Source organism: Nicotiana tabacum, chromosome 20, assembly GCF_000715075.1.
Source record: "Nicotiana tabacum cultivar K326 chromosome 20, ASM71507v2, whole genome shotgun sequence".
NCBI lineage: Eukaryota > Viridiplantae > Streptophyta > Magnoliopsida > Solanales > Solanaceae > Nicotiana > Nicotiana tabacum.
The window spans coordinates 111,624,650-111,644,218 of record NC_134099.1 but is presented as its reverse complement, the minus strand read 5'-3'; positions in this window follow the sequence as shown (position 1 = coordinate 111,644,218).

Genomic DNA, 19,569 nt, shown 5'->3' with positions numbered 1-19,569 from the left:
CGTGTTGGAAGGCAGCTCGAGGGGGGTTAAAATGGGGGTGGATCCTCGGAGAGGGGGGATGCCATCGAGAAGTGGCCATTGGGGGATTTGTAATCGCCTAGATAAAACCTTTGAGGTTGTCGGTTCGACGATAGATTAGGATTTGTGGTTTTTTCCTATTGATTTCCCCGCTTGTTATATAGTACTTTTATTTTGGCATATGTATGAGGATAATTCCACAACTCTGTTTCCCTTATTCCCTTTCTGTTTTGACTTCAACAACGATTGGCGAATAAATCTTAGACCTGCAATATAGCATTGTGGCCCTTTTGGACTGGCTTGGGAATTTGTCGTATGGTTGGTTGATGCGGCCTCCGACGTGAACCACCTTGAGGGATCTCATGCTTTTTCCCTGCCATCTTGCGTTGGGTTTCCGAGCCGGGTTTGTCCCGAGCCTTGCTGATTTTCCCTCTCCCGTGCCCGCACAGTCGGGTCATAACGGTTCTTATATTTTTCCCTTGGGCATTTTGCTGTTTAAACTATTTTGGGTCCAGTGTCCGATTCGTATTGCGATTCGAGCTTTAATTGACACTAAAGTTCTTTCCTGCCTGCATGGGCATGCAACGATGGCCCTTTGTGTTTCGGGTTGAAGTGACCTTACAGGTGCGTGGCCTGGAGGCTCACTCGGCTGGTCGACAGTGGCATTTATGTCGTTCCCTTAGGCATGTTGCAGTTTAACTATTTTAGGTCTAGTCTCCGAGTCGCATTGCGATTCGAGCTTTAATTGACCCTTAAGAATTTTTCGACGGGCGATAGTGCCTCTTACGCTGTTTTGGTCATTGAGACCTTTCAATGTGTGGCTCGAAGGCTTGCATAGTTAACTATTTTAGATCCGGTCTCTGAATCGGGTTACGATTCAAGCTTATTTTAATCCTCATGTTGTCAATTTTTAAGTTGGTGACAATGGCTCATATGCTTTTTGGTCGTAGAGACCTTTCAATGTGCGGCCCAGAGGCTCGTTTGGCTGACGACAATGACTCTTATGCTGTTTTGCCTGTGGGCTTTTTGTAGGCTTTGTTTTCCGCTTGTTAAGGTCTTTTAAAATAATTTTGCCTGACCCGTCGTCGGTTCTAAAAGATCCTCAATTTCAAGTCGTTATCGGCAATGTTTGAGCACCTCAGAAGGTTCATAGCTCGTAGGCAGAGTAGGTCGAAGCCTTGTGATTTGGAGCTGACATGGTCGAAGCACATTTTTGACTTTTGAGAAAAGCCTGTTTTAACTAGTTCTTTCCGAAGTATATTCGAAGTAGTGGCCTGCGATTTTTGTTTAGCGACGGTCGGGCGTCCCCGAGTCGCGTTAGTTTGTTGTATCAGCCATTATGACCGTAGTCATATGTGTTTGGTCAGAGCCATTTTTGATCCCGAGTGATAGTTCAAGCATCTACATCAAGGGTATGCCCTTTAGGGAATCTTACAAATGTGACGTATAGCCTGAACTTCGGGATTTTCATGCCTGTTGAGGTCTTACAGTTTGTCATGCCTGTTGAGGTCTTACAATTTGTCATGCTTGTTGAGGTCTTATAGTTTGTTATGCTTGTTGAGGTCTTACAGTTTTTGTAATGTAGAATAGATCTGGTTACGTTGAGTCTGCCCGCTAGGGGTCATACAGTTTCGGGTTTTCCAGCGCATGGCGATTAATGACAGTATCCGAGTCATCGAGTTTGTTTAAGCTTGAAGATCGCTTTTTGTGAGCTCGATTGCCTTATAGGGGATTTATGAGCCCGGAATTCTGACCCTGGGGTCGTGCGGGTGTTGAATTGCTGACACTAAGTCCTCGAGTATCTCGGGTCGCGTTTGGTGGGGAGTCCTTTGCCGTGGGCATGTTGAAAACCCCTTTTCTGGAGTATAAGATATTGAAAGATATTCTTTATTTCTTGACGTAAATACATGTTGTTTTGTTTTTGCGAGTTCGGCCCCTCACGGGTGCGGATCCTCGGGTCGTTCGACCTGATACGTTGTTCCCTATCAGAGCCTTATTCGTCTTTCCCCCGGCGCGGGGCTGATTTCGAAAGAAATCTTGGGGGCTCCTCGAATCCCTCTTGGGAGATAAATGGACGCCGTCTCATTAGAAACCTTGCTGGCAAAAACCCGTTTCGGGATAAAAACTCGGTCGAAGGAAAAGAGTGTGACGTTTTCTCCTAGCAGTAATACCGCTTAAGCATCGATACATTCCAGTTACTCGGAAGTTCCTTGCCCTCCATGGTACCAAGCTTATAGGATCCTTTGCCAGCTATCCCAAGGATACGGTACGGTCCTTCCCAATTTTGGCCCAGCGTCCCTTCATTAGGGTTTCTGGTATTGAGAGTAACCTTCCATTGGACCAAGTCTCAAATTCTAAAGTATCGGAGATTCGTTCTTCTATTGTAGTATCTTTCGATTTTCTACTTCTAGGCAGCCATCCGAACTAGCGAGGCTTCCTGTCTTTTGTCGAGCAGCTCGAGGGCCGTTTCCATGGCTTCGTTGTTTGATCCTTCGCTAGTATGTGGGAATCTGGCTCTTTGTTCCCTAGTCTCCACCGGTATTAGTGCCTTGGCTCCATACACTAGGAAAAACGGTGTCTCCCCGGTGCTCGATTTTGAGGAGATCGGTGTGAGGGGCTTCATTTTCTCAGAGGAATTGTCTTGAGCAAGGGCGGACGAGCATGACACGCAGTCATTTCTTGCTGACGACGCGAAGAACGAACCCAGCAAGCTGTAGCCCTAAGCATAGGCTCTGGAGAGGCCAGCCCTGTCAGACTTAGTCGTGTGCCTTGGGAGCTTCTCCTTCTATCGTGGATTCGATCTCCGTCTTTTCTGAGTCAAGCCTCGACGAGCCCCGAGGTCAGGAACACTGTCGTGGCTTCCTATCCCCGGGGTCCCGAGGCGTTCTTCCAAAATGACTTGACAGCGAGAAATCAAGTCCATTCACATGTATAAATGAGTGAAATGCATGAAAAATACGTAATAATCTCAATATTCCTTCCGGATAAACTTTTCCAACTGCCTATTATTATGAGACCCACGAACAGAATATAATAATAATTTTCATGGGGAATCAAGAATATAGACACCCATAATAATTATATGAATAGAGTAATTTATGGAAACTGTGTATTTGCTCGTTTCTTCAATATAATTTGGACCATGCTAAAAGAAAGAAGGGAGGGCCTTAACATACCTGTTTCTTGAATTATTTGAACAAATCTGCTTCGACAAAATTTACACTAGATTTCCTTGAAATTGGAACGATTTGGCTTGGTTTTGAAATTTTGGATGAATTTTGATTCTAATTCTGTTCTTTAACGTTTTTTCTTAAAGATAAAATGTCTTTGAAATCTTTCCAAGAATCAGAAAGGACTACTATTTAAGTCTCAACAGATGTTTCACCTATTTTATTTAAGTAAATCAAGTCTTTCTTTTTAAAATGACTCATTCTAATGAGTCATTTAGTGTCTATACACGTTACATGTCATGCAAACATATATGACTATGAGTCATATGTTGAATGGTGGAATACTGCCATGTGGGGAGTAGGGGTGGGATATTTAATATTTTATCCACTTATTAGTTAACTGGGTAATGTCCTGTTACCCGATAATTAATCAATTACCCGCATAATTTAAAAATTATCACAAATAACTTAAAATTCTATTTAGTCTTAAAATACTTCATATATGCTTTATATATTGTATTAGAATGGTTATATGGTACCTTGCATGGTACTAGTTCATAATTATTGGGTATTATCGCTCGACCTGTATTTTATTCCAAGTGGGCCACTTTCAACGAAACTCGTTTTCTTTAATCTGTGTACCCCTTTATCCTTCATAATACTTATTTATCACTTGTTATAAAAAGTGTAAGTACGTTAACGTCAAGATAATATCATCCCCGAGTCTACGTCGGTTAACTGAAAAAAAAAATTTTAACGTACGATAATGCGAGACGTAACATCCTTCCCCCTTTAGAAACATTCGTCCTCGAATGCTCAGCTCCACGTGATTTATATAGCTTTGGCAAGGTCGCCTCTGTAACAACACCACTACCAACTCTCCCTATAGAAGCTTATTAATTCAATGACACACAGGACCATGATTATGAATAACGACAATGGCCTCTCATGACCAACGACAATAACCAACACAAGAATTTATACACGTACCTTCTGATTATGACGCCTTAGTCATACCCTTCTCTGCAGGAGGAAATAAGTAGGGATATCTAGACTTCATGTCTTCCTCGGCTTCCCAAGACATTTCTTCCACATTGTTGTTCCTCCAAAGTACTTTCACGGAGGCTACCTCCTTATTCCGCAGCTTGCTGATTTGTCGATCTAAGATGACAACCGAAATTTCCTCGTATGACAAGTCCTTTGTAATCAGTACATCATCTTTCGTTACCACTCGGGTAGGATCGCCAATGCACTTCCGTAACATAGATACGTGAAAAACCGGATGGACATACTCCAATTCCGAGGGCAATTCTAACTAATACGCTACTTGGCCTACCCTCCGAATGATCCTATAAGGCCCAATATTTCGGGAGCTAAGTTTGCCTTTCTTGCCAAACCTCATCACATCTTTCATAGGTGACACATTTAATAATACCCAGTCATCAACCTCGAACTCTAAATCTCGTCGCTGCACATCAGAATATGACTTCTGACGATTCTGAGCTGTCATTAGTAGAACCCAAATTAATTTAACTTTTTAAATGTGTATACAGCAAATCCGGGAGCCTGATTTCCCCTCCATAGAACTATCTTGTGGCCATGCCCCTTGAAGCTCTAAGCTAAAGTCAAGACTCATCCTCAAGGTTCGGTATATATCGGTCCGAAGGATATCGTATTTTGACAAGTACATCAAGCTACGATAGGTGCGAGGGGAGTTCCCAAGTCACACGGCTTAACCTGACATGGTTGGTCTATCCGGGGCCTATTTTCAAGATGTCATGTCTAGCCGTCCTATCTCCATAACTTTACGGTTAATACGTTCTGTACCATAACGGGTCGCCCTCTTATATAAAGGGGATCCCCATTACATTTAAGGCTCGGCTGAGGTTGCTCCATTTTCTCCACAAGTGCAATAATCGCTCTCTCTCTTCTTTCTAACTTGCTCGTTCTAACTGGCCCGAGACCACCTTTATATCCATCGTTCTCTTGCTTGTTCTTTATTATGTAGCTCAATATTGGCCGTAAAGGGCCTTGTGTAATTATATCCTCAACTGTTATCCCCTCCCCGACTATCCCCGATAGCTCGAGCTTGACCCCGACATTGACCCCGAGGTCCCCCATCGACCAGACCTATACCCGGGTAGCAGGCCCTTCGATTTGATTACTATCTCATTTTCGCTTGAATTTCTTCATTAAACTACATATTATTAGCATCAACTGCTGTAACAACTAGCTTGGGAATAGATCACGTATTTTTAGAATCTCATTTACAAATTTAATTGTTGTTACCATTTTCACGGTAAATAGTTTGGTGCCCACCGTGGGGCTAAAAATAATAGTGATTATTTTCTTGCTGGTTCCATTGCACAAACGCACGTTGTCTTTCACACTTTTTCTCGTCCAAAGATCTCTTATTTTAGGACGAAGCGCCTGGCTTGACTAGTGAAATGGGAATCCGAAACCTCAAAGGCGAGAGAGAAAAGGGCACGACCGAACTAGAGGCCGGTGTCCACATGATTATTGGGGGAGCCAACGTTCCCTGAGGACCTGTGTCCAAACGAGCAAGAACGTTTGCTACAGAGGAAGGGCTGGCCCGAGAATGCTTACCTGGAGGAAATCTCATATTCAGCAAAGAGGATCTCGAAGCTATGAAGAAATCGCACAACAACGCGCTAGTAATCGCGTTTCTCTCAAACAACACCAGAATAAAGCGCGTGCTCGTGGATCTAGGCATCTCGATCAACATAATCAGGTCAGAAGTAGTAGAACAGCTAGGGATGCTCAATCAAGTTGTTCCCACCCCTCGGGTCCTCCACGGTTTCAACATGATCGGAGAAGAAATGAAGGGAGAAATGACCCTCCCAATCGACACGTCTAGCACAACCCAGAACACCGAGTTTCAGGTCATTGATGGCAACATGAGATACAACGCCCTACTTGGTAGGACTTGGATACACAACATAAGGGCAGTGCCCTCGACTTTGCACCAAGTGATAAGGTTTCCCATCAGGGATGGCATCACGACCATACATGGAGAACAACGGGCAACAAGGGAAATATTCGTGGTCCACCATGAGATGCCAACCCCTACATGCCCGACCTCGGACGAGGAGGGAAACTTGCGGACCCTTGAAGACGACGAGGAAGACTTCTTCACACCCCGAAACTTCATCGCCCCTGAGGAATCCGATGTTACCAAATCAACAGTCGAAGAGTTGGAGCAGACCGTTTTGATCAAACACCTCCCGGATCGCAAGGTATACCAGGGAATGGGGCTGATCCCCGAGCTTAGAGTAGGGTTTATTCAATTCCTTAGTAATAATATCGACTGTATCACTTGGTCCCACTTAGATATGACAGGTATCCTACCAGAAATAAACTCTCACAAACTAAGTGTTGACCCTAAATTCAAACCCGTAAAGCGAAAGAGAAGACTGCAGTCCAAGATAAAGCATGCCTTCATCAAAGAGGAAGTGCCGAAACTCCTTAAAATTGGATCTATTAAGGAGGTAAATTATCTCGAATGGCTAGCTAACGTAGTGTTAGTGCCAAAAAAGGGGAATAAGCTAAGGATGTGCCTAGACTATAAAGACTTGAACAAAGTATGCCCAAAGGATTCCTTCTCGTTGCCTAATATCGATTGCTTGATCCATGCTACGACTGGTCACGAGACCCTCACTTTCCTTGATGCCTACTTGGGGTACAATTAAATCCAGATTAACCCCGAGGATAGGGAAAAGACCTCATTTATCACGAAATACGGTACATATTGTTATAACGTAATGCCCTTCAGGCTAAAAAATGCGGGAGCAACATACCAACGGCTAAGTTAATAAAATGCTCGATCACCAAGTAGGAAAATCAATGGAAGTCTATATTGATGATATGCTAGTCAAATCCCTGCGTGCAGAGTACCATCTGACCCATTTGCAGGAAACCTTCGACATCCTCAAAAGCTACAACATGAAGCTCAATCCTGAGAAGTGCGCCTTCAAAGTAGGCTCTAGAAAATTCCTGGGCTTCATGGTATCAAACAAGGGGATCGAAATCAATCCCGACAAAATAAAGGCCATCAAAGAGATTACGGTGGCGAACAATGTAAAAGATGTTCAATGGCTGACAGGGCGGATCGCGACCCTAGGTAGATTCATATCGAGATCATCGGACAAAATCCACCATTTCTTTGCCCTACTCAAAAGAAAGAACAACTTTGAATGGACTCCAGAATGCCAACATGCCCTGGAAGAACTGAAACGGTACATGTCTAGCCCGCCTTTGCTGCACACGCCCAAGGAGGATGAAATGTTATACCTATACCTGGCCGTATCCGAAATAGCGATAAGTAGCGTACTGGTACGAGAAGAGAAAGGTACGCAATTTCTTATTTATTATGTGAGCCGAACCTTGGGGACGTCGAAAACCGGTATCCCTATCTAGAAAAATTGGCTCTCGCACTAATAAGTGCCTCGCGCAAAGTGAAGCCTTACTTTCAGTGCCATCGTATCTGCGTCCTATCAAATTATCCCCTCCAATGTGTACTGCAAAAAACCTGAGTTATCGGGTCGATTGGCCAAGTGGGCCATCAAACTCGGAGGGGTATGATATCGAGTATCAGCCTTGGACGGCCATCAAGTCCCAAATCCTGGCAGATTTCGTGGGGGACTTCTGGCCAACCCTCGTACCCAAGGTAGATAAAGAGCTTTTATTAAAATTAGGAACATCCTCCGTGGTATGGACCATGCTCAAAGATGGCGCCACAAACGTAAGAGGATTCGGACTCGGTATAGTCCAAAAACCGCCCATCAGCGGCATAATCAGGGAGTCCATAAAAACGATAAAACTGACTAACAATGAAGTCGAGTATGAGGTTATGATTGCAGGTTTAAAGTTGTCCAAAAGTTTGGGAGCTGAGATCATCGAGGCGAAATGCGACTCTCTCCTCATGCTAAGCCAAGTAAACGGAAGCTACAAAGCTCGAGAAGACAGGATGCAAAGGTATTTGGACAAAATCCAAATCGCATTACGTCGCTTCAAAGAATGGACCTTAGTCCATGTACCTCGAGAGAAAAATTGCGAGGCTGATGCCCTCGCGAACCTAGGATCTTCCACTGAAGAAGAAGACCTGCTCCCCGAAACCATTGTCCAACTATTCAAATCTGTGGTCGAGGAAGGTCAAGCGGAAATTAACTCCACCAGTCTGACATGGGATTGGAGAAACAAATACATCATTTATCTGAAGTACGGGAAGCTACCTACGGATCCAAAAGAATCGAGGGCCCTGCAAACCAAAGTGGCCCGGTTCTCACTCGACGAAAATGAGGCTCTCTACAGGAGAACTTTTGATGTCCCCCTAGCGATATGCTTGGGACCGGGCAACACAAATTACGTGCTCCGGAAGATCCACGAGGGCTCCTGCGGAAATCACTCCGGGGCCGATTCCTTAGTCCGAAAAGTGATAAGAGCGGGCTAATATTGGGACAGCATGGAAAACGATGCCACGGAATTCGTCCGAAAATGCGACAAGTGTCAGAGGTTCGCTCCCATGATCCACCAGCCCGGGGAGCAACTGCATTCCATTTTATCACCATAGACATTCATGACGTGGGGGATGGACATTGTCGGTCCTTTGCCGACAGCGCTAGGTAAGGCCAGATTCATTTTATGTATGACTGACTATTTCTCAAAATGGGTGGAAGTGCATGCCTTCGAGAAAATAAGAGAGAAGGATGTCATCAATTTTATATGGGAACACATCATATGCCGGTTCGGTATCCCTTCCGAAATAACATGCGACAACGAGAGGCAATTCATTGGGAGCAAGGTAACACAGTTCCTTTAAGACAACAAAATCAAGAGAATCGTGTAGACGCTATACCACCCCTATGCGAGTACCTCTTTTCGGGATCTGCAACGAACTTATTCTTCGACCCTATTCTCCCGGTCGAGGGCTCACTTTAGTTCGGCTTGAGAATCCGCTGTGTCTTTCATATGAATCGCCATCTACTGATCAGCCTTGGTTCGGCTTAGTGATGCTTCAGCTCGGGCATCAATTATCTCAGCCTAGATCTTCGAGAGATCAGATTCAAATTTCCCGATCATGTCCGCTTGAACTTTGGCATTGTCACGAGCCAAGTGGAATTGTGCTTCGAAGGCAGGGACCTTGGCTGAGGCGCCTGTCTCCTCTAAAGCTTCAGCTTGCACCTGAGCCCTTAGCTTACCACAAGCAACTTTAATGTGGTCGATGTCGCCCTTGAGGTACTCTGAAGCCTCCGTCTTTTTGTGCAGCTAATACAACAAAATGGGGGTTTGCCTTAAGGGCAAAAGAGAGCAAAGCGCGAGCTGCAAAAAGTTACCTGCTCCATCAAATAGCTCTCGTAATTCGAGCTACGGTATGCCTCATATTGCCAATGCTGCAACTCAACCTCTTTCTCCTCGCTAATGAGCCTAAGGGGCATGCCCTCATCCAGAATTTTCTGAAGCCTGGCCCCTTGATGGAGAAGCTCAGACATAAGCCTATCACAGGCCAGCATAAGAAACTTTCAATAGAGGGAGGAGGACACGGAATACAGGAAAATTGTGCCTAAATTCACCACGAAGTGAAGCCGACGAACTTCCTCGAAGTCAGAATATACTCCTACTGATCCTACCTTTTCGGCCCTAGAAGAACCGACCTCGGGCAAAGCATATCCATTCAGAGGAGACGACGACCGGGAATCAGATACTCCGGGAGCAGCAGACTCGGACAATGCATTCTCCTTGAAAACAGGAGCCTGTTCAGCACTACTAAAAGCTCCATCCCACTGCGGGTGCCAATCCCGTTTATCGTAGTCGTCCCTCAGCTTAGAGGCCAACGCCTCTTTCTCCCCTTCAGTACAGCATTGTGTCATCCCGAAGAGTCGCCCAATACCTACAAATGGCAAAGCCAATACAAATGAAAGGGGAAATGTTACCTCAAAAATACGATGACCAAGGTAAAGGCGGTGTGCATGCATACCTTGGTATCTCGCTCCCTATCTGGCGTGGAATACAGCTCGCCATCGACGCTCATCACAGGTCAAATGGGTCACCAGCCTCCGGACCCAGCCGGGAAGGTCAAGGACCTCTCCCGGCATCCATGAAGTTGCTGAAACAAGGGAGAGAACGCTATTATTCAACTAATTTTTGCTATAGGAAAAATATGAAAAGGCACCAGACTCTCCCCTCATGTGCATAATTCCACCCTTCGGGAAATGGCAAAAGCTTCACAAGGATAATGTCGACCGTCCGGACCCGGATAAACCAACTGGCCTACTCTCGATCCCCATCCTCTTTGTCATCAACTACAAAGGGTGTGGACGAACAGCACCTCAAAGTCAGTAGGTCCTGGTGATGAAAGGGTCGGTTTAGCCTGACGAGGTGGTTAAGCGTGAATTCAAGCCCAGCCTTCTCCGCAAAGAACCCCATCATCAGCACCATTCGCCAAAATGACGGATGTATCTGCACCAAAGTAACCCGATAACTTAATAAAAAATAAAGCACGGCCCTATCAAGGGGACCAAATATGAAAGGATAGAGATATAAGCTCAAAAATCCATCAGTAGAGTCCGTAACACTCTCATCCGGGGGAAGCACCTGCAGTGCTACCCCGTCGCTCCATCCATAGCACTCTTCACTCCCTACCGGGTCGGCCCCGTAGTGCTTGCAACGATTATGGTAAAACTAATAGATCAGAGTAAGGGTGTGCCAACACTTTTGGCGCCTGAAAAAATAAAGAACCCTATGCCAAAGCGGAAGGGAAACTACCTGAAAATAGTGAGGTCTTGCAAAGAAGCCAAAGTGGCCCATATATATGCGAGAAGCGGCAATGACTCGCCTACCCGAAGTGAGCCCTGGGAAGAGAACAACCTCGATACAGATCGATGGAGTGTGATCTAATCCAGGAAGCATCCTTCGAAGAGAAGCCAAGACTTGAGGAACTGTCCGTACTATATCCAATGTCGAGGTAGCATTCTACCTCGAGGATCCCCGCCCAAAAGAAGTCAGACTTCGATAACTTTCAGCACCATCTCTCGATACGAGGTAGTGGTTCCCTTTCTAAAAAGGGGAATAAGCACAGGAAGCTCCGATCATGAAAGCTCCACAAAGGTTCGAGGCAGCGCCCGAGTACAGGCAACTCCTCAGTAGAAGTTCATCCTACACATTTTAAGAAGGCTATCAGTATCAAGATCAAAAGGGGACCCCCAGGTACCCAAAACTGACCTTCATTCAGGATAACATCCTCAAAGGCCCTGAGATTCGGCGTACTATCTCCATACAACTCGGAGGGTCCCGAAATCCTGGGCCTATCAGATCAATTTAGGATTGGTCCAAGGTAAGGCGATGGCTTCGGAAGGGAGCCACGTCGATCGGTAGAGGATCGGAAAGAACGTTCACGCCCAAGTTAAATGTTAGCAATCAACAATAAAGGAGGGCATTCAAAAGGCCTCGAAGGGCACGAGAGCATGCAATAACAAAGCAAAGATTGAAAGCAGAAGTCAATGGAGTATATATTCATAAAAATCCTTGTACAACAGCCCTTGAAGAGTCATTACATACAATTACAAAGGCCTACGGAGGATCTCTACGCATAAAGGAAGAAACAAAGGGATGCACACACAAAGTAAAAGCTTGAAGACCGGTCCACCTTCGAAGGTCCGCAACAGGTGCTTCCAGACGTGCATCCTCGGAAGTCTCATCCCAACCTTCCATACTGATATCCCCAAGGTACAAGGTGAGTGGCAGGGAGGGATGAAAAAATGCCATAGCTCTACGAAGCTCGAGGACCCTCTTTGGCCAAGAAAACCTCAAAGAGACAGCGGACCGAACAACCCTCGGTCCTGCTTGCACAGCTACTTACAATCCACCTTTTGGAGAATCTAGCTGTGCAAGCCCCCAACTCGGAGCATAGCACCACGTCGAGCTGGGGTATGAAGGTGAGCAGTGGTTTATAATCTGAGCCCCCTTTGATCAGCGGTGCATAGTATGAATGACTGTCTACATAAGGGGGAAACTGACTCCCCTTCCATCATTATCTCGGGCCAACAGCAGCAGCAAAGACAAGTATGTCGACGACCACAACAGTGATAGGATAGCGTGATTATGCTCGACAATGAGAAGCGCCGGTAGAAGGCCACAACATGATCTAAGGGAACTCCGCCAAGCGGGCTTGAAGCCATGAGCCCCAAGCATGATGCTCAAGGACGAAGGAAGATGATAAGCATGAATAGGCGAGTAGATCGACGAAGGCACTGGGATGGGAAAAACAATGCCAAAGCACCCTCATTTATATGGGGTTACGACACGGTCATCGAGGCTTTAAAAGATTGACTGACAGACACAGTTAATGCATCCTTGGAAAACCGAATCGACGGCGGTACCTTCACCTTGGAGAGCGGGAATTGTGAGTGCATTGAATGAAATCGAAAATATACGAGACCGTGGATGCCCGATTATCATAAAACTCATGCTAGGAGTCACATCATCGGTATGACATTGCCGTAAGAAGCTCGAGGAGTCAAGTATTAGAATCATTTCCCATCACTTCATTATGGGAAACGCGGAGACTATCTGTATGCGGCAAAATCAGAGGACTTGATTTCTCGCTGTCAAGTTATTTTGGAAGAACGCCTTGAGACCCCGAGGACAGGAAGCCACAACCGAGTTCCCGACCTCGGGGTTCGTCGAGGCCCGACTCAAAAAAGACAAAAATCGAATCCAAGATAGAAGGGGAAGCTCCTAAGGCACACGGCCAAGTCTGACAGGGCCGGCCTATCCAGAGTCTATGCTGAGGCATCGCGTCAAGCCATCCCATCTCCATACTTTGTAATTAATCTCCACATACTTGTAGCCGAGTTCCCCTCCTATATAAAGGGGACTTACCTTACCTTGTAAGGGACTGATGTTGCTCCATTTCTCCACAAGTGTAATAATATCTCTCTCTCTTTTTCTTTCTAACTTGTTCGTTCTCACTGGCCCGAGGTTACCTTGATATCCATAATTTCCTTACTTGTTCTTCATTGTATAACCTAGTATTGGCCATAAAGAGCCTTGTTAATTATATCTTCAACTGTTATCACATCCCCGACTATCCCCGATACCTCAAATTCGACCATGACGTTGACCCCGAGGTCCCCCATCGACCAGACCTACACCCGGGCAGCAGGCCTTCCGTTCAATTACTACCTTGTTTTAGATTGCATCTTGTAATTAAACTCCACATTATTAGCATCAACTGCTCTAACAACTACCTCGAGAATAGATCATGTATTTTTAGAATCCCATTTACAAATTTAATTGTTGTTACCATTTTCATGGTAAACACTCATGTGCATTGACCCATGATTAGATGGCATTATATACGCGCATATATGTATATATATGTATATGGGATATGGGAAAAGCTTATGGACGTTATATACGCACCACCACCTGATCAGCTAGTATATGTTGATGATGTTGCCCACAGTGGCCGAGACGATATGATGGGATGCCCTCAGTAGTTTGATGATATTATGTACACCCATACCTATGCATGGCACAACATTTATATGCACGTGCATGACATTATAAACATTTCAGAATTTATAAAGTTAATCAGATTTAAAGATGTGTTTTTGTATTCCATGTTTCATCTATGTCTGTTACGTACTAATTTCATGCCTTACATACAAAGTACATTTTTTGTACTGACGCCCTAGTTCACGGGGCCTGCATTTTATGCCCACATGTGCAGGTAGGCAAGATGATGGTCCCACTTCTTAGGATCCCTGACCCGCGAGAGTTGGTGTGCTCCACTTGCCGGCTCGCCCACTATATTCTGCATGTACACGTAGGTATGCCTTGTTGGCAGGTTTCCTTTATGTATGTTATTTTCGTAATTCAGCAGATGTTATTCAGGCTCATACCTTAGACGCATGCTTAGGGGTGTTTGACAGGTAGGACTTAGGCACCCATCGCGACCCATCAGTTTGGGTCGTGACAATAATAGGTATGGATTGGTTGGCTTTTTGTCATGCCAACATTGATTGTAGATCAAGTATAGTCCGATTTGAATTTCTAGTGGAGCCTATTTTGGAATGGAAAGGTAATATGGCATCGCCGAGAGGAAATTTTATTTCCTATCTCAAAGAAAGGAATATGATTAGAAATGGTTGTATTTATCACTTAGTTCGGGTTCAGGATATGGAAGTAGAGTCACCAACTATTCAGTACATCCCTGTGGTTAATGAGTTTCCCAATATTTTCATCGATGAGCTTCCAGTTCTTCCACTAGATCGAGAAATTGAGTTTTCTATTTACCTACTACTAGGTACTCATCCAATATACATTCCTCCCTATAGAATGGCTCCCTTAGAGCTGAAAGACTTAAAGGAACAACTAAAGTGACTTGCTTGAAAAAGGCTTTATCAGGCCTAGTACATCACCATAGGGGCACCTGTGTTATTTGTGAGGAAGAAATATGGTTCCTTACGGATGTGTATTGATTATAGATAGTTGAATAAGGTGACGATCAAGAAAAAAGTACCCGCTCCTGAGGATTGACGATTTATTTGATCAGTTGCAAGGTGCCAAGTGTTTTTCAAAAATAGACTTGAGGTCCGGGTACCATCATGTAACGACCCGACCGGTCGTTTTGAGCTCAGTCGCGTCATTAAGCAGTTTGAGGCCATGAGCAGCTTCATCTCAGGTATATTGACTTGTGTGTATGGTCAAAATTAAAATTCAGGAAGTTTGGAGTCAAATCTAAATGGAAATTCTCATTTTCAAAGCTTAAAATTGAAGAAATGAACTAGGATTAGAATTTTGACTAAACGACCTCGGAATTGGGATCTGAAGGTTCCAGCAGGTTTGTATGATGATTTCGGACTTGGGCGTATGCCCGGATCGGGTTTTGGATAAACCGGGAGCGTTTTGTCGCCTATTATGGAAGATAGCATTTTAGAAAAAATTGCATCAGTTTGGTTTAAAATGCATTTCAGTGTTATTGATATCTGTTTGGGATTCCGAGACTGGGAGTAGCTCCGTATGGTGATTCTGGATTTGGGAGCACGATCGGAAGTGAATTTGGAGGTCCGTAGGTCATTTTGGAGTCGTTCGGCTAAAGATGGAAAATTGAAGGTTTTTGAGAAAATTTGGCCGGAAGTGGAAATTTTGATATCGGATTCGAAATGCAAATTTTAGGGTTTGGATAGCTTCGTTAGGTTATTTGGGACTTATGAGTGTGTCCGGAATATCTTTGTGTTGAAATATATGAATTATGGGAAAAATTTGAAATTTTTTTGATATTTAATATTGTTAAAGTTGACTTTGGTCAACATTTTTGGTAAACGGATCCGGACCCGTGATTTTTTGGTCTCGAAAGGTCCATAGAAAAATATGGGAGTTAAACGTGTTTTCGGAATCGAATTCCGAGGTCCCAGGCCCGAGAAATGAATTTTTTGTGAAATTGTTTTCTGAAAATGTTTAAGGAAAATGAAAATGAAATTTGATCAGAAAGTAATGGTATCGGGCTCGTATTTTTGTTCTGATGCCCGGTAAAGGTCATATATGTTGGTTAAGCGCTTCCTGTAAAGTTTGGTTACAAACGGACGTTGTTTGACGGGTTTCGGCCTTAAATTGGAAAATTTGAAAGTTTATGAAATTTGAAAGAATTCTTGGATTTAAGGCTCAAATCATTGATTTTGATGTTATTTTGGCGATTTGATCGCTCGAGCAAGTTCGTGTGATGTTTTAGAGTGAGTTTTCATATTTGGTTTGGAGCCCCGAGGGCTCGGGAGTGTTTCGGAGGTGTCTCGGAGTGATTTCGGACTTGGGAAAAATTGCAGAAAATTGCAGAAAATTCTGATGTGCCCAGAAAAATTTTAGGTGCGAGTAGTCCAGTTTGGAAGCTTATATCTTGTGATCTATAAGAAATCAGAAAAAGTGCAAAACATAAAAGTTGTAGCCCATACATTCTTGTTTTTGGAAAGTTAAACCATTAGCGATTTGGATATCATCTCGGAAAGTTACGATGGATCGAAAAGGGCTGCTGGAGCAATTTCGGCAGAATTTATGATACACTTTAGAAGCTCATATCTCGGGATATATAAAGAGTTATATGGTGTACAACCTATCAAATTAAAGATCTTTGAGTCTAGTTTCTAAATCTTCAAACCGTTTATCATTTGGATAGTTATACAAGATGTTATGGGTGTTTAAACAAAAGGTGTCCTACAAGGAACAATTTTAATAGGATGTACAACTTGTATAGCACAAGTGCAAGGTACAACTCGACGAAGCACAGACAGATTCTTTTATACACGGAATTACCTCACTTTTCTTCATTTCTTCAAAGTGTGGACGATTTTTGGGGAGCTTCAAGAGGAGATTTTCATCATCAATGTGAAGGTAAGTTATCCCCACCTATTTTGAGTTAAGTACATCAATTATGTATGGATTTGAGCATGAAAATTGTAGAAAAATTGAGGATTTAGGCCTAGGGATTTGAAAATAAGATTTGATGATTTGAGGGGTCAAATGAACTCCGATTTTGGTAAATTTTATATGTACGGACTCGTGGAGAGACGAAGAATCCGGTGATGTGACTTTCGTAATTTTTCAAGAAGCGGGCCCGGGGCTCGGGTTTTGCAAATTTCGTGATTTTCGATATTTTTCGAGTCTTTTCGATTGGGTTATATTCCCTTAGCCTATTGTAATATGTTCCTTGTGGTTTTGGCAAGATTCGACGCGCGAGGAGGTCGATTCGAAAGGAAAGGGCATCGCGGAGTAGACTTTTGGCCATCTTGATGTGAGTAATAGATGTAAATGCTGTTTTGAGGGTTTGAAACCCCGGACTTTCACATCGTAATGCTATATTGAGGCGTGACACGCACTTCATGGTGAGTGCGGGGTCAGATACTATTGGGGATTGTGACTTGGTCCATCCCGTGTGATGTTTACACTATACTGGTGATTGATACACATACTTCATTGATATTACTGGGCTTGATGCCATGTTTGGGGCCTTGTGCCGATTTGTAAAATTCTTCGAGGATTGATATTACTGCTTATCATGATTTGCATATCATTTAATTTCAGTCCAAGATTTTAAATGCTGTTTTGCAAACTAAGCCATAATTCTAAATGTTGAAAACTCAAATGATATTTTTAAATGTATTTCGGGCTGGGAACTTCTGTTTTGTAAATGCCCAAAGGGCTTATTATATTATTTTCTGGACTGATTATAAAGTGACTTGAAACAGTGGTAACAATGACACTGTGTGATATACTTGAAACAGTGGTAACAATGACAATGTGTGATAAACTTGAAACAGTGGTAAACAATGACACTGTGTGATATACTTGAAACAGTGGTAACAATGACACTGTGTGATATAATTGAAATAGTGGTAACAATGACACTAGATGATATACTTGAACAGTGGTAACAATGGCACTGTATGATATAAATTGGTCAGGTAACAATGGCTAACCGGACAGGTAACAATGACTGACCACGATATTGCGCTTGGGCTGTAGGAGCCCCTCCGGAGTCTGTACATACCCCCAGTGAGCGTCGTCAACGATAAATAAATATGGATGGCTCGGGCTGCACGCCGCAGTGGGTACTGGAATGTACCATCATATGCATTGCATTGCATTCATGTATTTGTATTTATACTGGTGTTTAGCTTCTCAGTTCCATATGTTGCTATATATTCGGATTGTAGCTTACTTTGTGTATTTACTGGATTTTCTTATCTTTGGACTGTAGTTACTTTTATTACTTACTGGGTCAGAGTACTCACTTTACTCCATGCACCTTGTGTGCAGATCCAGGGCAGTCTCAGGCTCAGTAGATCCAATTGATCAGCAGATCCAGCCTCTGGGAGTATCGAGGTAGCTGCATGGCGTTCGCAGCCATTAATCTTCTCCCTCCTATCCTATCTCTTTATTTCTGCATTATCGGACTTTGGATATACCGTGTATTAGGATGATATTCTATATTCTAGAGGCTCAAATTCGTGACACCGGGTCCTAGTGAGATTATATTGTGTATTTTATCAAAATCTTCAGTAATTTAATCTTGCTTAATTGATATTTCTTTCTGCTATTTTTGATAAATTGGGTTAAGTGTTGAATAATGGTCGGGCTTGCCTAGTAGTGTGCTGGGCGCCATCACGACCGGGATTTGGGTTGCGACAAGTTGGTATCAGAGCCTAGGTTACTTGGTCTCGCGAGTTATGAGCCAGTTTAGTAGAGTCTCGCGGATCGGTACGGAGACGTCTGTACTTATCCTCGAGAGGCTGCCGAACCTTTAGGAAAACTTCACATTCTTGAATTCTTATCGTGCGTCCTTGATTCATCTTGAAAAAAAACTTTTGAAATTCCTTCTGCGTGATCGTATGCACCAACGGGCGCTCTGTATCAGATGTGTCTCGATGGCTTTTGATTCCCCGATCGAGGGGCGAGGTGTAATCTCTGTGAGTTTGAAGTTAGACCAGTCTGGAGGACTTGAGGCCAAATCTTTGCCAATGGCTTGAGCACCGAGGTGCTGATTTTGTGAGCTAGTGTTTTGAACTCATATGTTCATTATTGTCCTTGTTAGCCGGAATGGCGGTTGGATATCCACGTGATGAGTATGTTAGTGTTGCGAGGTGTATTTGTACGACTTGGTAGTGGCGAAGAAGCCTACTGGATAGTAGATGAACTGTTAAGTGATTCGTTTCTTATTGTGATTTGTTGAGGAGCCCGAGTTATGGGCGCGTGAAGAATATTTTTCTTGTCTCCTAGTTAGATAAATCTAGGAGCTGAGATCGCTTCCGTAAATGTATTATGACGAAATCGTTGAGTCAAGGAGACCACCTTGAAGGTCGAAAATATTAAAGGAAGAATATGTTCCTACTTGGTTGAATAGCCCAATAATGAAGGGTTGAACGGTATTTTCTATGTGTTATGATTCAAATAGGTGCAACGCATGTCCATGTATCAATTTAGATTTATGTAATTAATATGCATTGTGATGCTTTGTCAAGTTGTGGATGTGTTATTAGGATGGTTTTGGTGATTCTCTTGCAGGTGGATAAGACCAATTAGAAAGGAGGCTCTGCCGAAATTTTTGAAAAATTTAGGACTTGAAAAAAAAAAATTGGTCGCCTAGAGAGTGAGCTTAACTGTTGTGTGAGTAAATGCAAGAATTTCAGAAGAGTTAAAATTCCAGATGATTCGTGTTTCCACGAGCTTATGATGGAGTGAGTTTAATCTCACCATGATATTACGACAGCAATAGAGTATATGTGTTGTGATCTATGGCTTCGAGCCAAGTTGGGGAGCTTGCTGTTGATTAGCTGATTGCACGGTTTATTACCTGCGTGAATTCTGGTTA